The following is a 16,625-nucleotide window of genomic DNA, read 5'->3' on the forward strand; positions in this document are numbered from 1 at the left end:
GAGGTTTGGAGGAGTTTTGTTTCCTTTTAATTAACCAGAATAATAAGAATAATATAAGAATAAGAATAAGAATAATATAAGGGGCGTGCATAAGAGCACAAAAGTGCCTACCGTTCCTGTCCTATTGTTCCCTTCATTATATCAAATTAACATAGCTGTTGCATACTTTTACTTATATATATATATATATATTTCATTCATGATGTGTTGTTTTTATCTATGACAATGTTTGTGTATACTGTTGTGACAAAATAAAAAAAAGGGCAAAAAAAAAAAGAATAATGATGGTGACAGTGACAATTATTAGCAGTTGCTATAACATAAATGTCAGCAATTAGCAGCAACTGGCCGACATTGTCTGGTTTTGGAAGATGGTCAGAGATAGCTAGTGTATGGGTAGGAGAAACCTAGAAATCACATGCCTGAAAATTAGGCTGGGATGGTTTGGGGAAAAAATCCAGGGGAAGACATTAGAAACTTTTTTCATTCTGTTGCCAAGGAGATTGCTTTGTTGTGTTTCAAGCTTAACTCAATTTCTTTACAATTAAGATGGTTTGTCACCACCTCTGCTCCCAATCATTCCTCTTTTATGCTTAGCAGGGAAATGTGGAAGGGATAGATTTCCCAGGAAATATATTGTCATGACATGATGAAATGCAAAGTATTATGAAGTACCTTTAGAATAACAAGAAAATAACTTTAGAATAACAGAGTTGGAAGGGACCTTGGAGGTCTTCCAGTCCAACCCCCTGCTTAGGCAGGAAGCCCTACACCATTTCAGACAAATGGTTATCCAATCTCTGCCTTGCTCCTGAATCTCTCCAATTCAGCTCATTGAACCTGCTGAACCTTCCTCTTCCACATACAATCTTCCTGCCATATCATCAGAGAAAGAAGGTCTACGGTATGTGGTCAGTAGGTGGTCTTTGACCACAATTGGGACCAGAATTTTCATTGCTAAGAAAAGCAGTTGTTGAATGAGTCACAACTGATTTTTTTATGACTTTCTTTGTCATGGTTGTTAAGCAATTCACAGCAGTTGTTCAGTGAATCATGCGGTTATTAAGGTAAATCTGGTCATTAAGCTAAATCATTGACGTTTCTTGTTAGAAGTGGGCTGGGAAAATCGCAAACAGTGATCTTGGGATGTCACAACTGTCACCGTCTCATACATGCAGCTACCAAGTGCCTGTGTTTCGATCATGTGTCCATGGGGATGCTGCAATGCCTGTAAGTGCAAGGACCAGTTGTAAGTGGAGGACCATCTGTAACACTCTGAAACCTGGCTCGATAAAGCTATTGGATTTTTTTGATGAGTAATTGCTGTTTAAGAGTTACCATTGCAGCATTCCTCCATCCCCAACACCACCTTTTTTGAATTCTTGGTGGAAAAGCAAAGACCGGAACTAGATTTAAACTTTACTAAGTCAAAAACAGTAACTTTGAGAGGGATTTTGGAGTCCTAGTGGACCATCACTTAAACAAGAGTCAGCAGTCTGTGTCAGCAGCCAAAAAAGCTAACACAATCCTTGGTTGTATAAACAGAGGCATAGAATCAAAATCACGTGAAGTACTAGTGCCACTTTATGAAGCCTTAGTAAGACCACACCTTGAATGCTGCATCCAGTTTCGGTCACCACATTACAAAAAAGATGTTGAGACTTTGGAAAAAGTACAAAGAAGAGCAAATAAAATGGTTAAAGGCCTGGAGATTAAAACATATGAAGAACGATTGCAGGATTTGAGTTTGACTAGAGAAAAGAAGGACTAGGGGGGACATGAGAGCAGCATTCCAGTATCTGAGAGGCTGCCACAAAGAGGAGGGGGTCAATTTATTTTCCAAAAAACCAGAAGGCAAGACAAGAAACAATGAATGGAAACTAATCAAGGAGAGAAGCAACCTGGAATTGAGAAGAAACTTCCTAACAGGGAGGACAATTAACCAGTGGGACAGCTTTGCCTTCAGAAGCTGTGGGTGCTTCATCACTCGAGATTTTTAAGAAGAGACTGGACAGTCACTTGTCTGAAATGATGTAGGATCTCCTGCTTAAGCTGGGAGCAGGACTAAAAGACCTCCAGCTCTATTCTGATTCTGATCATGCATGGCAGTTTGCAGCCATATAGAAATAGTGGCTGTGAAGAAGGTGTGTTCATTCACAAGTCTGTATGCTGTAACCTCAAATGCTCTTAGCAGGGAATCACCCAGCATCACAACTTCCTTCTTCTCAAAGGACTTCTTGAGTTTCCTTGACCCATAGAGTCCAAATATCTTTTCCCCTGTCTTGGGAAGCCAGGGTTTGCATGATTTACTCAGATGGCTGTGATTATTGGCAAGAGCCTTGAACTTCATCTATACTGAGTCCCTCTTGATCTAACCCTAACCCAGGGGTGGGATTCTGCCAGTTCAGACTGATTCGGGCATACCGGTAGCTCCGATGATTGCAGGGGGCCGATCTAGCATCTGCAATGGAAAGCAAAGCCAGGGTTGACTCCGGCTGCTTCGCTCTGCTAAGAGGCAGCCATGCTAATTGCCTGAAGGACCCCATCCTGTATCTGGGAATCAAAACACTGAAACGCGAGCGGCACAGGAAACCTTGGCTGGGCTCCTCAAGAGAAATGCGATTTCTCTGCGGGCCACCAAAATTTTCTCGCGGACCACCAGTTGGTGACCACTGATCTAGGACATTTTTTATTTATTTTTTTGTTTACATTTATACCCTGCCCTTCTCCGAAGACTCAGGGCGGCTTACAATGTATAAGGCAATTTGCCACCTGCCCTTTGTATCATCTGCAAATTTCATAACCATATTTTGTAATACTTCAACCAACTCATTTATAAATATGTTGAACAGCCTGGAGGCTAGAATGGAGCCCAATATGTGGGCATACATTTATCGGGTTGTGATTTTCTTCTATCAACTCTATATTCCTTTATTGGTAGAACAGAATAGAATTTTTTATTGGCCAAGTGTGATTGGACACACAAGGAATTTGTCTTGATGCATATGCTCTCAGTGTACATAAAAGGAATGATACCTTCATCAAGAATCATAAGGTACAACACTTAATGATAGTCATAGGCTACAATTAAGCAATCAGGAAACAATCAATATCAATATAAATCGTAAGGATACAAGCAACAAAGTTAAAGTCATACAGTCATAAGTGGAAGGAGATGGGAACAATGAGAAGATTAATAGTAGTGCAGATTTAGTAAATAGTTTGACAGTGTTAACAGACTAGTCCTTGTTTTGCTACTTTCTGCACAAGGATCCCATGGCAGACTTTGTCAAATGCTTTGCTGAAATCAAAGTACACTATGTCCATCGCATTCCTTGGGCCAATGAAACTAATCACTGTATCAAAGAAGGAGGTCAAGTTAGTCTGGCATGACATGTCCCCGAGAAAGCCATGCTGGTTCCTGCCAGACAACACATTCTTTTCTCAATGCTCACCAAGTGATTGCTTAACTACTTGCTCCACCATTATGCAAGGTATCAACATCCAACTGCTATTACCCCTGTCCTCTTTTTTTTTTTTTAAAGTAGAAGCAACATACTTCAATCCTCTGGCATCCTGCATCCATAAATTCACATCTTTATGGAGTAAATAAGAGAACCGCCATCTGATTTGGCTGAGTTTTTTTTCCTCACACTTGCATAGGAGAAATGATGCCGTCCATCGTAAGTGTTGATGCCTGAATGGTTGTCATTCCTTATAAAACAGAAATAAAGCACCTCAGCCTGATTGGCTGTGTGTGTGTGAGAGAGAGAGAGGGGTGGGGGAGGGGAGGGAGATGAAGATGTCTGGGGAACAGAGAAACTTTTGAATCTGAAGGTCCAAATGTTTTAAATTGAATTGAATTGAACTTTATTTGGCCAAATGTGATTCAACGCACAAGGAACTTGTCTCTGGTATAGAAGCACTCAGTGTGCATACAAAGCATCATCATCATCATCATCATCATTATCATCAGTCTGCAAGAAATATTATTTGTCTGCAAGCAGGAACTGGTGGCATCATAAAACAGAGAAAGTCATAGAAAATGAAGAAGCTAAAATGCTGTAGGACTTTAGAAGTCAGACAGACAAGCACCTGCCACACAACACCCCAGACTTAACAATTTTTGATAAGAAAGACAAAAAAAAAAAAAAGGTCTGGATTGTGGATGTGGCAATATCTGGAGACAGCAGAAGAGAAGAGAAAGAACTGGAGAAGGTCACAAAATACGAAGACTTACAAATAGTAATAGAATGACTGTGGCAAAAGCAAGCAAAGGTAATACCAACAGTATATAGGGCAGTGATGGCTAACCTTTTTGCTGTTGCATGCCAAAAACGGGGAAAGCGCGGGGGGTTGTGCGCGTGTATACCCACACCCAGAATTCAATACCCGCCCAGCACCCTGTCCCCCCATGCATGCATGCATGATCCCCCGCATATGTGCACGACCCCACCGCTCTCCCACCGCTTTTGTCACGTAACAGCAAAAAGGTTACTGGTGGGCCCAATAGGCCCATTTTTCACCCTCCTCAGGCTGCAGAGGTTTTCTTGGAGCCTGGGGTGGGTGAAAACGGCCTTCCCCATCCCCCTGGAGGCCCTCCGGAGGCTGGAAACGGCCCATTTCCCAACTTCTGGTAGGACCGCAAGGCCCGAAAATCAGCTGGTGCTGATTTGTGCGCTGTGTGCTGTGTGCTGTGCGCTGGAGCTGAGTTAGGGCAAAGCTCGCGTGCCCACAGATATGGCTCCATGTGCCACCTGTGGCACGCGTGCTGTAGGTTCGCCATCACGGATGTAGGGACTTTGGGTGCAATCCCAAAACACTTGGAGCACTATTTGAACACCCATCGGCATTGACAAATTCACCATCAGTCAGTTCTAAAAGGCAGCTTTATTTGGAACAGCTTTCATCCTGCAACGATATCTGTAACACCATAAAATATCCAGATCTGCCTATCCCAGGTCCTTGGAAAAGACTCAATAGGTAGACAAAAATGCCAAATCCAGTCTGAACATCTGGCTGACTATGCGACAAACCATAATAATAATACCAGTAAAACAGGAGAGTAAAGAAGATAATAAGAAGGTTAAATAATAATACTGTGACCACACTACATGGATAAATATACATAGACATTAGACAGCACTGTAAGAATTAGATGTTCAGCAGGGTGATGTTATGAGGGAAGAAACTGTCCCTGTGTCTAGTTGTTACCTCTGTTATGGTAGCTCCTATCATATCTTGTTTTCATTCATCATATTGTTCTGATAGCTTTGGTGCAGTGGTGGGTTTAAATTTTTTTTTACTACCAGTTCTATGGGTGTGGCTTGGTGGGCATGGCATGGCTTGGTGGGCGTGGCTTGGTGGTCATGGCAGGGGAAGGATACTGTAAAATCTCCATTCCCACCCCACTCCGGGGGAAAGTTACTGCAAAATCCCCATTTCAGCTGGAACTTGGGAGGCAGAGAATAGATGGGGGCGGGGCCAGTCAGAATTTTTACTACCAGTTCTCCGAACTACTCAAAATTTCCACTACCGGTTCTCCAGAACTGGTCAGAACCTGCTGAAACCCACCTCTGCTGTGGTGGTATCAAACTTGATCCTGATAAGTGTTAAGAGTATCAAACGTGATCCTGATAAGTGTTAAGAGTTCTTCTTCACTTTCCATCCCCCCCCCCTGCCAAAAACACATTACAGGAATGGGAAAAAAGGTACAACTGAAGGAAGAATGCATGAGGTTTTAGATCCTCTGATTTGAATGGATAGCAAGAGAGATCTCTTCAAAAAGATCATCATTATCAGATGCAACAATATTACCAAACAATTTGAGTATATGCTGATGAAAAACTTAACAATATGGCTTATGTTATGTTATGTCAGCTACCCCAATACCTGGATGAAGCTGTCTATCTAGACCCGTTCCAGTCCGGCTTCCGGCCCGGATATAGTACGGAGACGGCTTTGGTCAGGTTGGTGGATGATCTCTGGAGGGCCAGGGACAGGGGTTGCTCCTCTGCCCTGGTCCTATTAGACCTCTCAGCGGCTTTTGATACCATCGACCATGGTATCTTGCTGCACCGGTTGGGGAGTTTGGGAGTGGGAGGCACCATTTATCGGTGGTTCTCCTCCTATCTCTCTGACCGGTCACAGACGGTGTTGACAGGGGGGCAGAGATCGACCGCGAGGCGCCTCACTTGTGGGATGCCGCAGGGGTCGATTCTCTCGCCTCTCCTGTTCAACATCTATATGAAGCCGCTGGGTGAGATCATCAGTGGCTTTGGGGTGAGATACCAACTGTACGCTGATGACACGCAGCTGTACTTTTCCACCCCAGGCCACCCCAACGAAGCTATCGAAGTACTGTCCCGGTGTCTGGAAGCCGTACGGGTCTGGATGGGGAGAAACAGGCTCAAGCTCAATCCCTCCAAGACGGAGTGGCTGTGGATGCCAGCACCCCGGTACAGTCAGCTGCAGCTGCAGCTGACTGTTGGGGGCGAATCATTGGCCCCAATGGAAAGGGTGCACAACTTGGGCGTTCTCCTGGATGGACAGTTGTCGTTTGAAGATCACTTGATGGCCGTCTCCAGGAGAGCTTTTTATCAGGTCCGCCTGATCCGCCAGTTGCGCCCCTTCCTTGACCGGGATGCCCTATGCACGGTCACTCACGCTCTTGTTACCTCTCTCTTGGATTATTGCAATGCTCTCTACATAGGGCTCCCCTTGAAGAGCACCCGGAGGTTCCAGTTAGTTCAGAATGCAGCTGTGCAGGTGATAGAGGGAGCCGCACGTGGCTCCCATGTAACACCACTCCTGCGCAGGCTGCACTGGCTGCCTGTGGTCTCTCGGGTGCACTTTAAGGTTTTGGTTACTACCTTTAAAGCGCTCCATGGCTTAGGGCCAGGGTACTTACGGGACCGCCTACTGCTACCGAACGCTTCCCACCGACCCGTACGTTCACACAGAGAGGGACTTCTCAGGGTGCCGTCCGCCAAGCAATGTTGGTCTGGCGGCCCCCAGGGGAAGGTCCTTCTCTGTGGGGGCTCCTACCCTCTGGAACGAACTTCCCCCTGGACTGCGTCAACTGCCTGACCTTCGGACCTTTCGCCGCAAGCTGAAGATGTATCTGTTTATTCGCGCAGGACTGGCTTAGGAATTTTAAATTTTAAATTTTAAAGAGTTTTAATTTGAATATTTATATTTGATACAAATTTTATGGGGTTTTTAACGGTATAATGTTTTAAATTTTTGCCAAACATATAATAAGTTTTTTAATCTTTGTTTTTATCTGTACATTGTCATTGTTTTTTATTGTGGCTGTGAATCCCCCTGAGTCCTTCGGGAGAAGGGCAGTATAAAAATCCAATAAATACTACTAAATATTATGGGAAGCATATGTAAATAAGAGTTAGAATAGCACTGTTTAAGTAGTCCTTGACTTACAACCAGAATTAGAGCCAGAATTTCCATCGCTAAGCACGGCAGGTGTTAAAATGAGTCACACGCATTTTTGGCATGGTTGTTAAATGAATCACTGCAGCTGTTAAGAGAATCATGCAGTCATTAATTGAACCTAGCTTTCCCCATTGACTTTGCTTGTCAGAAGCCGCCTGGGAGGGTTGCATATGATAATCACATAACCCTGGCATGCTACAAGCATCATAAATCAGGCTGGTTGCCAAGAGTCTGAATTCTGATTATGTAACCATAGGGATGTTGCAATGGTCATAAGGGTGAGGACTGGTTGTAAGTCACTTTTTTCAGAGCTGTTGTAATTCTGCGGTTGCTAAATGCATGGTTCTAAGTTGTAGGCGATTGTATAGTAGCTAATAGTTGGATACTCAGTCCAAGCTATTTTACATCTTGAGCTATTAGATCTGAGCTGCAAACATCCAGCAGACGACAGCCAAGTATTAGTAGCCATCTGAATTTATGCAACCCAGATCTGGTAGCCGTAGAAACTGAAATGTCATAGTAAATAAGTGTAAACCTGCAGCTTCAACACTCAGCACTTGGCCTTTTTATGTTTTTCCTTCTCCTAACCAAATTTTATGAAGTCTGTCAGAAACCCATCTTGTTCTTTCTTGCTTTCTCACCATTATGATTGGCACGCAAAAGTCACTGTCACAAAAAGAAAAAGAAAGAAAGAAAAGATCTGAATTTCTACACTTCATAGCAAGATCTGTATGAGCCCTTTTGTATGGAAAGAATAGAATGCCAAATTTACTTTAAAAAAACACACACCCAAAGCTCTCTTCTGCGCTTGAATGTAAACATGCGCTTAAGAATGTAAATCTACAGCTTTAAATATATATATATATATATATTTTCATGGCTACATCTTTATGATCTGTACCTTTGTAACCTTGTAAAGCTGTCAGGCTCTGGACATTTTTGCATACTGAAGATTTTTTTTTCCTTTTTTTCTTTTTTTGCCTGCAGCAAGGAACATGGATTTTGCAATTCTGGCTCCACCTTCAGTGAAAAAAAGCATACAAGTTCATAGAGTCGTCGTGATTCCCACAGAGCTGACTAGCTGCCGGTCTCAGGCTTGAAACTCCCAAGCCCCTCCGAAGCATATGGATTTTCCTTTCTGCCTGGGGCCGCGTTCCTTCCCGGAGCCTTCCTGTGGGTCAGTCATACTTTCCCTCTGGATTTACTCAAGGGATCTGAAACAATCTGATCAACACCAGGTTTTTATTTTCTTCTCACCCAGGAAGCCTTCCAAGCTGACATGAACGCGGGAAGACTGTCTTGCCACCCGAGTAAGTAGTACCGTCTTTCGTACTTGTGACAAAAGATTGCATGTCTGTCTAAGCTCTCCTTAGGGTCAGTGTCAAATCAGAAGACCAATGGGATATGGGATCATTACCAGTGGTTTAACCTTTTGCTGAAGAGTTAAAAAATACCCCTAAGTCAATCACTTGTTGCACATCATGGATTTTGGTTAGCTGTTTCAAATGGTTTCAAATGTATGGTGTTACATGTAGATATAACAACACATGTGTTTTATATTCATCCTCTGAACTTGCTATAGCATAGTTCTGGCTATAAGGCTCACTATCACACAGGGAAGCAAAATGTGAAACACATTTGCAAGCCTCCTCAAATATTGTGGTCATCATTAAACATTCACAATCCCCGATTAGTTGGGTAAAGTTAAATAAGAGAAAATTTTATTATTCATAGTAGTGACATCAATCTCGGTACTATTGGAGACCTAGACTTTTTTTTTAGATATACCTTAGCATTTAAGAATGTATTACTAACTAATTCCAAATATATGGTTACTTTTCCTATAAATTTTGTGTGTGTGTGTGTGCAGGGTGCTGCTTCTCAATTTTTATCTTATAATAATTTGGTTAATTTACCGTATGCTATCATATGTTGCATTCTGGTTAATGGAAATTATTGTTTGGGCAGACCTACAATCTACACTTTTCATATTTAATCTTTATCATACTTGTAAATAGGTTTTAATGATAACACGGAGGCAAAAATAAAAGTCTGTCTCTATTGGGAAGGCACAAATTAAGAATATATGGAATCTCTGTAAGCTATTTCCAGGTCTCATTTCATTCTCTCAACATTTGTGGTAATTTGCAAGTTTCTTATCTTACATGTTGCTGAACCGAATCAGAACATACGTTCCTCCTACCTCTTTCTGCCTTAAGGTGGCTTCCTATGTATTTTTGCCCAAATTGGTATGTACAGGTGTATAGGAGAAAAAATATTCTGTTGTGTCCCTTTTGAATTTTCACTCTGCTCTTTTCTCGTTGTCACTTGGAATATCACAACTCCAAATTATCTCCTGAAGCATGTTGCAATTATTACAATGAAAGGCTAACCCTGTACTACAGCATTCACTTAAAATCAGAATATGGCTCCTAAAATGTACGTTATAAATTACAAGACTTCAGTGAATTATATTTAAGATTTAAAAAGATGCTTCTATTTAAATATTCATGAAACATCTTCTTTCCTACTATTTTTCTAGATGAAATGATTTTCTATTTGAAGTTTTCAGCTGTTGTTAGAAATCTCCATATTTCATTGAACTCTTAATATGGTTTGAATTGCAACGAGAACCTCTGAGGCAGAGAAACTTGTAGAAATGGTGTAAAATTAATTAAATAGATGGGCTTATAGCTTACTTCATATCACTTTAAAGTACTGTATGATGTTTCCTGTGCTCAGTGGTGGGATTCAACCAGTTCTGTCCGGATCACACAAGCCAGTAGAGGCAACTGCGGGAAGCTGCGCCCACCTGTCCAGACATAGTGCATAACTACTGCGCATGTGCAGAAGGCCATGCGCAGAGCTGGTGGGTGCATTCACATTTGCGAACTGATAGGGAAGGTAAGTGAATCCCACCTCTGCCTGTACTAGTATGTGAGACAGACTTTGGGAGACTGGGTCAAGAATATTATCAAAGGAACAGTAAAATAAGAGGTAGTATAGCCCACAGTGGGATAGTGGGCGGAACAAGAGGCTCAGAAGGGACCCTCCCTAATTTCTGAGGCTGTAAAGGAGAAGAAGGGAGAATTGTACTTTCAAATTTCCAGGATTAATGTTGTCCATACTCTGTAGACCAGACAGGAAACACAGCCAAATAAATTAATTCTACTTTATTGTAAAGCTACACTGACAGAATCTTGCAAGTCTGAAAGTATATTTCTCCCACTCTCTCCTTTACGGCTTAAGAAACTAGGGATAGTCTCTTCTGAGCCTCTTGCCCCGCCTACTATACAACTGCTGACTATGTTGTCCTTTATCTGTCCTTTCCCTTGGCAATATCTCCTCACTCAGTCTCCCAAGGTCTTTCTCACATACCATTATATCTGGCCAATAATAAAAGCAGCCTATTTATATTGTAAAATGGGTTTTGCTCGTTAAATTAGCATGCTATCACAGCAGATTTTGTACTTTGACGATACCTTGACTATTGCAATTGCAATGCAAATATTTGTTGGTTGTACAGATTTCCAAGATTTCTGCCACAATTTTTCTGTAGTGCATTTAATTTTTCTTGCGCTGTTTTATACTGGGTATATATGGACTGATTATGCCTCCACCGGAAGAAAAATGCCTTGGAACAGATCGTCACTGTACTAGTATACTACTAACCGTACCTTACCTAGGAACAGTTCCCAAAAATTTGTGTGCCATGCTGTGGGAGAAAACATTTGAGGTGAAGAGACGCCTGGCCATGTAATTCTCTTTGCTTGTTGCTTCTCCCTTTCCATTATTTATCCCCTTACAATTTAGGAAGTTTGATTCTTGCAAACAGATATTTAACATGTGTGACACTGAGGTGCATCCTAATTGGCAAGGTAGAAGCTATTGCAATTGCATTGCATAACACTACTGAATGAAGTAAAAAGAGGCATTGTAATGGTATGTGGGAATCATTTTGGGAGACAGATGGAAGAGCTGCAGACGGGACAATCAGATGTAAAAGATCTCTCAGCTCACAGAAGGAAGAGAGGGGTATGGGAATCATTTCAGGCAGGACTCTCCCTAGTTCGCCAGAGAGTGAAAGGAAAGGAGGGGAAAGATACTTTCAGTCTTGCAAGATTCTGTTAGTTTACCTTTACAATAAAGATCGAGCTACATAGTACTTTTTGTCCTGACTAGTTTGCAGGGCTAACAGATAATGTGGTTTCTCCCAGGTATGTGGGGTTACATCTTTGTCAATTTCTTATAATGGAAGGGACCTTGGAGTCTTCTAGTCCAACCAATTTATGTATTTATTTTGTCATGCTTAGGTAGTGTATATTGGAGGTGGTGACCCTTTGAGAGCTGTATGCAACAAAATTTCATTTTAATGTAAGCTGTACATTCAAAGCGACAATAAAATTATTATCATTCTAACCCCCTACTCAAGCAGGAAACCCTATACCATTTCAGACAAATGGTTGTCCAATCTCTTCTTAAAAATCTCCAGTGTTGGAGCAACCACAAATTCTGGAGGCAAATTGTTCCACTGATCAATCGTTCTAGTTTTCAGGAAATTTCTCCTTAGTTCTAGACTCTCTTCTTGTTTAATTTTCATCTATTGTCCTGCCTTCAGATGCATTGGAGAATAGTTTGATTCCCTCTTCTTTGTGGCAGCCCCTGAGATATTGGAACACTGCTATCATGTCTCCCTTAGTCCTTCTTTTCATTAAACTGGACATACTGAATTCATGAAACCGTTCTTCATATGTTTTAGCCTCCAGTTCCCTTATCATCCTTATTGCTCTTCCCTGCATTCTTTCTAAAGCGTCAACATCTCTTGTATATCGTGGCAACCAAAACTGGATGCAATATTCCAAGTGTGATCTTACCAAGGCATTATAAAGTGGTATTAACATTTTGTGTGGTCTTGATTCTCTCCCTCTGTTAATGCAGCCTAGGACTGAATTATATATTTTAATATATATTAAAATATATATTAAATATGTATTTTATCCACTAGGACTCCAAGATCTTTCTCACACTTATTACTGAACGCATGTTGATTATTGTTGATGTATGTTAAAGTCCTTAGTGCAGGGGTCTCCAACCTTGGCAACTTTAAGACTTCTGGACTTTAATTCCCAGAATTCTGGGAGTTGAAGTCCACAAGTCTTAAAGATGCCAAGGTTGGAGACCCCTGCCTTAGTGGGTTATTGTTATCTGCCCTTGGCCTAATGCATGGAATGACACATGGGGAATCTGATGCCATCCAATTGCACCAGAATCACCAGACTCCAGTAGTTTTGAGATTTGAGTCTCTGCTAGTGTAAATGAATCTTTTCAGATGGCATAGAAACTGTGGATGTGAGTAAAGCAGTCCACAGTCTTACTTTCAAAACCCCACTAATTACTGTTCCACTGTTTTATTTAAGGAAAAGTGGAGGGGAGCATACTCACGTTGCAACTTGCATTATTTATTTATTTTTGTATTTTTTTTTCTCTTCTTATAACACATGTTGTAAATGTACATTCTCTTATCCATAAATAATCATACATATTTTTTCGGAAGAAAGCACAAAGATAAAACATTTTAATTACATTAGGGGTTGCTCTTCTACCTTTTCTTTCCCTTCATTTCACAACAAACCTTCTCCTCTTTCCCCTCCCTTCCTCCTCGCCTCTCCTACTTTCTTCCTCCTCCTCTCCTTCCTCCTTCCTCCTTCCCCTTCCTCCCCCCCCCCGCTTCTCCCCTCTTTTCCTCCTTTCTCACCCTTTTCCCCTACTCTTCTCCCCTATCCTAACAATGTATTTATTCATTGTTGTTTTATTTGGCTGTGAACCGCCCTGAGTCCTTCGGGAGAAGGGCGGTATAAAAATTTAATAAATAAATAAATAAATAAATAAATAAATAAATAAATAAATAAATAAATAAATAAAATCCTATCTTCCTCTCCTTCCCCTTTCTCCCATTCCTCTCTCTCCTTCACCTCCTCTATCTTACCCTCTATTCCTCTCTTCCTTCTTTCTTCTTTGTTGTATAATATTTCCCTTATTTGGTAACCGAGCAACTCCAGTTCTCTAATATTTGTTGTTAGTTGAGAAGTCGTGTCCGACCCATCGTGACCCCGTGGACAACATTCCTCCAGGCCTTCCTGTCCTCTACCATCCTCTGGAATCCATTTAAACTCATGCCTACTGCTTCAGTGACTCCATCGAGCCACCTCGTTCTCTGTCGTCCCCTTCTTCTTTTGCCCTCAATCTTTCCCAGCATTAGCATCTCTAATATTATATATTAGCATCTCTAATATTATATACTTTCTTTTCAGTTTCTTCCCGCCCCCCCACGAAAAAAAGAACATTGGAACTTGCGTTATTAATTGCATGTTTCAATGAACCAGTTTTCCGCCAGTGATCTGATCAGCAGGGTGGTTCCTCTGTGGGGCTGAGGGAAAGGATCAGGCTGATGCCAGCTGACCATGGGTGTGCACAGGGCCTGAAACTGAGGCAAAAAGCTTATCATCTGACTGTCAGCATGGCAGGGGAAAGAATGAAGCAGCCCTCAGGCTCTGGCCTATGAGAATAGGGCTGCTGTGGAAGATTCCTGATAATCCTCCAGCAGAGATTTGAGAATCACTGGACTTGTCCAAACACAGATTATTTGCATCTGTAAAACATATTTTTATTTTTCTAAAAGAAATCTTAGAGCTTCCATATCAACTCCCTAAAGGTGTTAAATTTGGAGCAGAATAGCTCAGAACATTTGGCGCTCAGCTTATTAAATCCTGAGACCAACATTTTTAGAATTGTCAGTGATCATGTATCACATGTGTAGATGAGCACTTAAATAAATTTGATAAATAAATTAATATCTCAAGATGAGGCAATCCCCAAAAAGACTGTTGATAATGAGAAATATGGTGACGATTAGCAATTACTAGAATTCATGTTTTTCTTAGCATTTTACATTCATTATTGTAGTAATTCTGCTAAGTGCTTCCTACAAAGAATCTAGTATTGTTATTCTGGTAAGGAAAAATATCGTTAAGATTGGACAAGCAGTTGTTCCTCAGAAGAGATGTTTGCTGAGGGTTATCTGTTTTAGGTATGTGCTGCCTAAACACCGAGTTAAGATATAAATCCATGTGTTTAGATACTTCATTTTAATGAATTGGACTTATACCTCCAGGTTCTCATTTACTGTTTATGTGAAAAATGCTCATTACAAAACGTAAGATTTCATAGCTGTGTTTTGAGATATGTGCTTACTGAATCTGATTAATAGAAAGACACTGATTGGCTCTTAAGAGAGAGATGTTGGACTGCCCTTACTGCACAAACAAGCCTAAGCAGTGAATAATATCTTACATCTGAACTTGTCATGAATGCCATCCCTTCCACATATTTATTGTTGGCACTGTCTTGCTCAAACTGATATCTAATTGTGCCATGGGCGTCCCATTTGTGGTTGAACACACCCACTCAAAATGAGTTCACCTGAGAATCTAGCAATTCTAGAATCTGCAATTAAGAGTGCAGAGTTGCTGAAAAACAAGGTGAACCAGAAGAGGATGGGTTGAATAGATTAACGACTGATAGTGGATTTTCCATATTTGGGGGCTGGGAAAGATAACATAGCAGATCCTTTTCATTTTAATATATGCTCACCTGAGAACCTGTCTGGCATCAGTTCTAGCAGATGGAAAGATGGAATAGGGTCTATGAAAACATATTTGGTTTGAAAGAGCACAAAAATGGCAACATTAGTGGCAGTGACTCTTCCACTGGAAATCAACTTACTATTGCCTGTGCCAAAAGAGAGACATAAGAAACAAGACTGGTTCTAAGGGTTCTTCCTTATAACCCTTAGCAGAATCTTCTCTACTGCACCGTTTCCCAGTTGCCAAGCATTCTGTCTTCCTTTGTACCTTTTCCTGCTGGGCAGGATTGCTGCCCAGAGATAACCTCAGGAGGTGTCCCAAAAAGTCAAATGGCAGCTGTGACCATCACCTTGACCATCCCTTTTTATCTGTGTTACACATGCAGTGTGCATTAAAAAGGTGCCATGCACTTAACACCATTAAAAGGTGGTGTTATGATCACATGGTGACAACGGCATGTAGGGATGATCTTGGGAGATGAGGCAGAGACTCTGCCAAAGGCATGGTCATGTAAGAGACAACATCATCTGCCGCTGAATAGTGACTGAGGTAAGAAGCTCAGAAGAAACCCTCCCTAGTTTCTTCGTATGTACAGAGGAAGAAGGGAGGAGAGAAGTATTTTCCAATTTGTCAGGTTCTGCCAATGTAGCCTTATAATAAAGTAGCACAATTAGCTCACCTGACAATGTTTCCGATCTGGTTTGTCCGCAAGGCCAACATGCAATCACAATCATCTTCTTGGCTTTTAACTTGCCTTTGCCACTGCCAGCTCCAACAGGACACCACTACATTCAGTCAAGAGAAGACCTCACCAAGGGATGTTTTTGAGATGCTAAGGCAGTACAGCCACAGGCTGCTGGGCTGGTTCTGGGCACTCTGGCCAGAACACAAGTGGCCACAGAGCCACAAAGTCTCACAAAGTGGCCACAGAGGTACAAAGTCTCATGAGTGAATGGGAAGAATGGAATTGGAAGATACCCCAATCATTTGTATATTGCATGAGTCAAAAAAGGGCTGTGAAAATATTTACAGACCCCTCGCATCCTGGACATAAACTGTTTCAACTCCTACCCTCAAAACAGCACTATTGGGCACTGCACACCAGACATAAGAACAGTTTTTTTTCCAAATGCTATCATTCTGTTAAACAAATAATTCCCTCAACACTGTCAAACTATTTACTAAGTCTGCACTACTATTAATCTTCTCAGCGTTCCCATCACCCATCTCTTTCCACTTATGACTGTATGACTGTAACTTTGTTGCTTGTATCCTTATGATTTATATTGTTTCCTAGTATGATTTGATTGCTTATTTATGCCCTATGACTATCATTAAGTGTCATACCTTATGATTCTTGATGAAGATATCTTTTCTTTTATGTACACTGAGAGCATATGCACCAAGACAAATTCCTTGTGTATCCAATTACACTTGGCCAATGAAGAATTCTATTCTATTCTATTCTATTCCATTCCATTCCATTCCGTGGAGAGGGTTTTTTTCTTCACTTGTCAATGAAAGATTGTA

At 41.4% G+C, this 16,625-nt stretch overlaps 1 protein-coding gene across 6 annotated transcripts in view; it reads left to right on the forward strand.

Annotated features, from left to right (window-relative positions):
• PRLR (prolactin receptor) overlaps positions 1–16,625 on the forward strand; it is a 262,479-nt gene that overhangs the window by 135,030 nt on the left and 110,824 nt on the right. For 3 of the 6 annotated variants that reach the window (XM_058170144.1, XM_058170141.1, XM_058170145.1), the window contains exon 1: positions 8,491–8,762. The exons of 1 other annotated variant lie outside the window; for it this stretch is intronic. The gene's annotated coding sequence lies outside the window, so the exon portion shown is untranslated. Of the gene's footprint in view, positions 1–8,477; positions 8,763–16,625 lie in introns of those variants that run through there. 2 more of the 6 variants (XM_058170143.1, XM_058170142.1) reach the window with 2 other exon arrangements.

The sequence above is a fragment of the Ahaetulla prasina genome, chromosome 2, assembly GCF_028640845.1.
Source record: "Ahaetulla prasina isolate Xishuangbanna chromosome 2, ASM2864084v1, whole genome shotgun sequence".
In the NCBI taxonomy this organism is placed as follows: Eukaryota; Metazoa; Chordata; class Lepidosauria; order Squamata; family Colubridae; genus Ahaetulla; species Ahaetulla prasina.